We start from the raw sequence: 6,595 nt of genomic DNA, 5'->3' as shown, positions 1-6,595 counted from the left end.
TTCTTTTCTGTATTGGCTCCAGGGCTTGAATATATCTCTTGTCTTTTTGTAACCAAAGTTGAAGGTATTACTCAGGGTACTCCTTGTCCAGCACTTTACAGTTTCAGCATCATTTCATTGGATTTAATGGATAAACTTATGAATTTGCAATCCCAGCAGATGAATTTCCCTGTCACAAGCACAAATTCATAAATTTATTCCCTTATGATCCTCAGATTAAGCAATATCATTTACCTATTTGCTTTCTTGATTGCTGCACCATTATATGTGTCAACCTGAAAATTAGCAAAAATTAACAAAGTATAAAAAACTGATAACTTAAAAATCTACCAGATTAGACCCTATGAGATACGGAATAAAATAATTAAATAATAAATTAAGTGCGCAGGAGAGCATGCCAGAAGCAGCACCGAGCATACCTAGCAATGAGGTATCAACCTGGTGAAGCTGCAACATAGGGCGACTTTCGTGCCAAACAGCAGAAGCAGCAAGTGATAGACAGAGCTGAAAGACCAATGAACTGGATTTTAGCTCTGCAGTTCTGTCATATCCAGTTGTGAATGGTGGTGGACAACTAAACAACTAAATGGAACAGAAGGCTCCACAAATATCCTCATCTTCAAGCACAGGAAGCCCAGCACATCAGTGCAAAAGGCACGGCTGAAGCATTTGCAATGATCTTCAGCCAAAAATGCCAAGTAGATGATCCATCTCAGCCTCCTCCTGAGGTCCCTAACATTACAGGTGCCAGTCTTCAACCAACTCGATTCACTCCACATGATACCAAGAAACAGCTGAAGGCACTGTCTCCTGCAAAGGGTATGGGCCCCAACAATATCTTGGCAATAGCACTCAGTAATAACCTGCTCACTGATGCTCAGTTTGGCTCTGCCAGGGCCACTCAGTTCCAGCTCATTACAGCCTTTGTCCAAACATGGACAGGGGTAAGGTGAGAGTGACTGTCCTTGATATGAAGGCAGCATTTGACTAAGTGTGGCATTAAAGAGCCCGAGCAAAACTGCATTCAATGGGAATCGGGGGAAAACTCTCCACTGACTGGAGCCATACCTAGCACAAAAGAAGATGGTTGTGGTTGTTAGAGGTCAATCATCTCAGTCCTGGGACATCATTGCAGGAGTTCCTCAGGGCAGTCTCCTCAGCCCAAACATCTTCAGTTGCTTCATCACTGACCTCCCTTTCATCATAAGGTCAGAAGTAGGGATATTTGCTGATAATTGCACAATGTCCAGTACCATTCAAGACTCCTTATGTACTGAGGCAGTCCATGTCCATATGGAGCAAAACATGGGCAATATTCAGGCTTGGGCTGATAAGTGGCAAGTGACATTAGCAGCGCACAAGTGCCAGGCAATGACCATCTCCAACAAGAGAGAATCTAACCATCTCCCCTTTACATTCAATGGCATTACCATCATTGAATCCCCCACTATCAACATCCTAGGGATTACCATTAACCAGAAACTGAATTGGGCCAGCCATATAAATACTGTGGCTACAAGACCAGGTCAAAGGCTGGGAACTCTGTGTTGAATAACTCACCTCCAGACTCTCCAAAGCCTGTCCACCATCTACAAGGCATAAGTCTGCATTTGCCTGGATGAGTGCAGCTCCAACAACATTGAAGAATCTCTTTTCCATCCAGGACAAAGCAGCTTCCTTGATTGGCACCCCATCAGCCATGCCCAACATCCACTTGCCTCACCACTGATGCATCGTGGCAGCAGTGTGTACCGTCTACAAGATGCATTACAGCAACTCACCAACGTTCCTTCGACAGCACCTTCCAAACTCGCACCCTCTACCTCCTAGAAGGACAAAGGCAGCAAAGGCTGCCTTCAAGTTCTCCTCTAAGCCACATACTAGCCTGCCTTGGAACTATATTGTCTTTGCTTCACAGTCACTGGGTCAAAATCCTGGAATTCTTTTTGTAACAGCACTGTATCTACAGCACATAGACTGCAGCGGTTCAAGAAGTTGACTCACCACCACCTTTTCAAGCACAATAGGGATAATAAATGCTGGCCTAGTCAGCGTAGTGCACATGAACTGTCATGAAAATATAATAATTTTCATAATATTGTTGTAAAGGTAGTTAATGGTAGGGTTTGGAAGAGTTTGTCTGCATGGATGCGTATGTAGGGGCTTTACTTAAATTAGAGACAGCTAATCTTGAGCTTTTGAATGATCAAAAGGAAGCTAGGTTTGAAATGCTAAATATGTAAACATGACTGAAATTTTAGAATGTGAGGTGTGAGGGACATTTGCATTTTTGAATAAACCAGATTAGTGAATTTCGAAGAGACGGTAAGATGTTACACCTAGCCATAAGATGCGAAGCCAAACAGTGTGTTTATTTCTCCCAAAGATTATTGATAATATAATATCCAATTAAGAAATTTGGCTCCTTTATTGGGCTTGCAGTTTACTGTTGTCGAAATCTGACCATTTTTAGATTGAACTTGGAATCCAATCATTCCTGTAAATTAGAAACATGAGGGTCTGGGGTATAGATGTTGGAGATTGTCCACTCCCACATCCTGCCATTGCTTCCCCAACAGCTGCTTGACTTCAATATCATATTAATTTCCAGGTTTGTAACATTAATTCCTACTATTTCTGCTTATGTAACAATATTTAGCGCCCACCTCTATTTAGGAACATTAGGAACACGAGCTTGCCATTTAGCTTCTCAAACCTGCTCACCATTCAGTGAGATCACATCTGCACTCCAATTCCATTTATCTGCCTTGTTCCATATCCCTTAATAATCCTACCAAAGAAAAATCCATGAATTTTGTTCTTGAATATTTCAACTTTACCAGCATTGGATAGTTTTGTGGGAAACCTTACCACCTGTGAGTGCCCCTCCAAACCACACAACATCCTGAATGAAAACTATGGTCTAAATTTTCTGGCCCCATTGGCATTGGGCATCATGGTGGGCAGTGGGGTGGTGGGGTGGACCAAATGACGAGAAGGTCAAAAATCGGTTACATACCAGTGTGAAAGCACAGCGGGATCATCCGATGGTGTCCACCATGGTGGAATGTCGATCCCGCTGGAGGCTGGCATAAAGCTGATTTGCATCCCGGTAATGGGATGCAAATTAAGGCTTGACTGAAATCGTCCCTGTATGTCAAATTTACTGTTACACTGATGGGAAAACATGCCACCCCAGCTCATGTCTGGACAAGTGTAGCGTGCAGAAGTCAGGGCTTACTGTTAGGGCCTTGCTCAGATCGCGGACATCAGAGGAGCGGAAGATGCTGGAGCCCTACAGCTACCAGACCCTGGAGGAACACATGCATCACATGCTGGGTAGATTCTGCTGGACACGGCTCCACTGCGAAGCAACTCACAAAAGGTGTCGGGGGGGTGAGGTTGGAAGGGGGGGACGAAGGTGTCATGGGGTGGTGAGGTTGAGGGGGGAGGAGGGAGGAAGGGAGGAGGGTATGAATGGGAGAATTACAAGTGGAGAGGTAGGCATAAGGGGCGGAGGAAGGTGTAAGGGAGGGAGTTCGGGGGAGAAGGAGTTAGGAGGTGGGAAGGAGTTCGGAGGAGGGAAGGAGCTTGGAAGGGGGAAGGTGTCCGGGAGGAGGAGGGACTAAGGATGGAGGAGGAAGTAAGGGGTGAGGGATGACCAGGTGAAAGTGCAAGGGCTGGATCTGTGGAGTCAATGGCTGCCTTCCGGATGGAGGACTGAGGATGGGTGTGGTAGGAGGGGATGGTGAGTGTGAGAGGGGGCAGAGGGAGCCGGTAGGGTGGGAGGGTGATGGGGCATCTGCAGTGGTAGAAGGGTTAGCGAGGGTGGTTGGTGGTGACTCGGAGGCTGACGTGGACCCTGGGGGTGGGAAGGAGGAGGTCAGGAGGTCAATGTGGATGGAGGTGGATTCTCAGGAATAAAGGGAATGTGCATGTAGAGAATGTGTACATTCACCTGGACATCCTGGGAGGAAAAGGGTTTAGGTTGGTAGGTGAGAGTGGGGAATTGGAGCTGATCCAAAACTTGACTATTACTACCATTGTCGAAATTGAAAGCGACCAAAGTCTTGTGTTGGGCGGGCACAGGTGCTGCATGGGAGTGTGATCAATGGGTGGGCAGAGATGCAGGTCAGCTCAGATGGACAACTGAAAGAGAACCCCAGCATGCAGCACTGAAAATGTTCGGGACAGTGAGATGATTGTGGTGGAGGAAGGCTCCACATGCATGGGAGAGTACTTGCGCGAGTCTCCAAAAGGCCCTGCCACATACACATTTCTTGCTCCAGAATCACTCATGGTCTGGCTACATACTGCTGAACTGCTAGTGGGAGGGGAGGGGAATGCAGTGGGAGGTCTCATGAAGCCTGTCAATGAAGCTGAAAGACAACATTACACATTAATCAGCGAAAGAGGGTGTATTTTCAGATTATAAAGTGACAAAATGTGTTCATCCATGCAACCACTTGTGATCAAAATTTCTTAATTTTTTTAGGCCTACCACTTCTTCTAGGTGCTGCCCTGACATCTGCAGCAGGGGTACAGACAGCCTGTGCAATGGTTGGTCCTGTTGCCTCTGACGACTTTGGCAGTGTCTTCTGGAAAGCCAAGTCCTTGAGGGCCCTGGCCTTGATTTGGCTGTCCTCCTGTGGGCCAGCTGCTCCCTCTGCAGTGACAGAGGGCGAGGTTGTGGGGAATTGGCAGAGCTCCCTGTGAACCAAAATAGAGCTAATTAGTGCATTGCAGCATAGTCAAAAGCAGGAGAGAGAGCACTCACAGTTGCGCTGAGAGAGGGATGATTTAGTGCAGGGTCCTCATGTGGGTGTTCATTGCCAACCTCACTGTCGCTGCAGGCACAGTTCATGTCCTCACCAGTCAGCATGATGTCGCACTCCTCAAAGTGAGTGAGGGGCCTAATGTGGGCCACTCCACCCCTGGCCTGGGACCTCTCCCCACTGTTCTCAGCCAGTTTCTCCTGCATGAGAACAGATGGAGAAAGCGTTAGCAGGACACATGGCACTGCGTGGAATGTTTGTGCGGTGAGCGGAGCCATGGACAGGATGAGGATGCGAGCTCCAGATGATATAAGCCTGATGGAGATGTGAGGTTGTGTGTGAAATTTAGTGGTGTTGTCCCTTGAGGTGTGAGACCCTGTGGATGTATGATGGGTTTGGGAGTATGTGAATTGAGAGTGATAAGGTAGTTGCCTTAACAAAAACAGAATTACCTGGAAAAACTCAGCAGGTCTGGCAGCATCTTCTCCGCCGATGCTGCCAGACCTGCTGAGTTTTTCCAGGTAATTCTGTTTTTGTTTTGGATTTCCAGCATCCGCAGTTTTTTTGTTTTTGTTTTTATCTCAGGTAGTTGCCTTATCCTGGCAGAATCGATAAGAGCCTTCATCCTCTTCCTGCACTGGATGGCTAACCTCCTCTGTGCTCCATTGGCATTGACCGCCACTGCCATTGCCACTGCCTCCCAGGCTGGATTGGTGACTTTGGTGGACCTCCTGCGGCCACAGCGGAGTTAGAGGCCTTCCGCTGCATCTGCCAGGCACCCCAGAGAAGTGTCACTAAATTTGGGGGCTGCCTTCTTCTTTGCCTTTGGGGCCATCTGTCACCTGGAGTAGTCCTGGTCTGTAGACATGAAGTAGGCTGTGCTATGGTGCGCTTTAAATACAGCACCCGGAGCGAAGAAAAGCTGAGGTCACAGCACTGTGGGCAAATTCGAACCCACCCACCAGCGATCCAGCCTGTTTCCCATGAATGCACTATTAATGAGGTGGGACGTGCCAGGAATGGGACGATACGGCACAAAAACCAGCCATTACAGCCAGCGGGTAAAACAATGATTCTCCCGTCCACTACTGGACTTTGTGCAAATCTGGAACGTTTCCGCCCTGTGTCATTGTTCCTTCGCTGTTGCTCAGTCAAAATGCTGGAACTTCCTCCCTTCCAGCACTGAGTGTACTTACACCACATGGATCGCAGCTCATCACAATTTTCTCAACTGCAGTTAAGGAAGGGCAATAAATGCTGGCCTTTCCAGTGATGCCCATCTCGTGAACAAATAAAAAAAAATTTCCTTGTGTGAAAAACGGTGCCTGATTTCATCCCTGATTAGCCTAGTTCTAATTTTAATATTATGTCCCCTTATACTTTATTCTCCCAGATAGGGAAATTGTTCCTTTTGTATCTACCATATGGAATCCTTTTAACATTTTAAACACCGTGAAGTAATTCGAACAAAACTTTTCCTTTCTGTTTCATTCTGACTCATCTTATATTTTTGGAATGTGATTAAAGAAAAATAATATGTGTGGAGGATTATTCTCCCACAGAAGAAATGGAAGACAAGACATACAGATTCATTGCACTCAGCTGTCCTTTCCTTTTATGAAATTAATAAATGAATTAATTTAAACTTTGTGAATGTTAATTGGCTTCATAAAATAGATTGTGCTACACCAACATCAATCAGAAAAATGCTTTGTATTATTGTTTATCATTATAATGAAATCTATTAAGTGGGCATGAGAGAACAGATATTGTAGGAAAATGAAGTATTGGTCCAATTTTAATTTTGGCTGCTAGCCATA

This window comes from Carcharodon carcharias, chromosome 5 (assembly GCF_017639515.1).
Source record: "Carcharodon carcharias isolate sCarCar2 chromosome 5, sCarCar2.pri, whole genome shotgun sequence".
NCBI classification, from domain to species: domain Eukaryota; kingdom Metazoa; phylum Chordata; class Chondrichthyes; order Lamniformes; family Lamnidae; genus Carcharodon; species Carcharodon carcharias.
The sequence above is the reverse complement of the archived record's forward strand: the minus strand, read 5'-3'. Positions refer to the sequence as shown.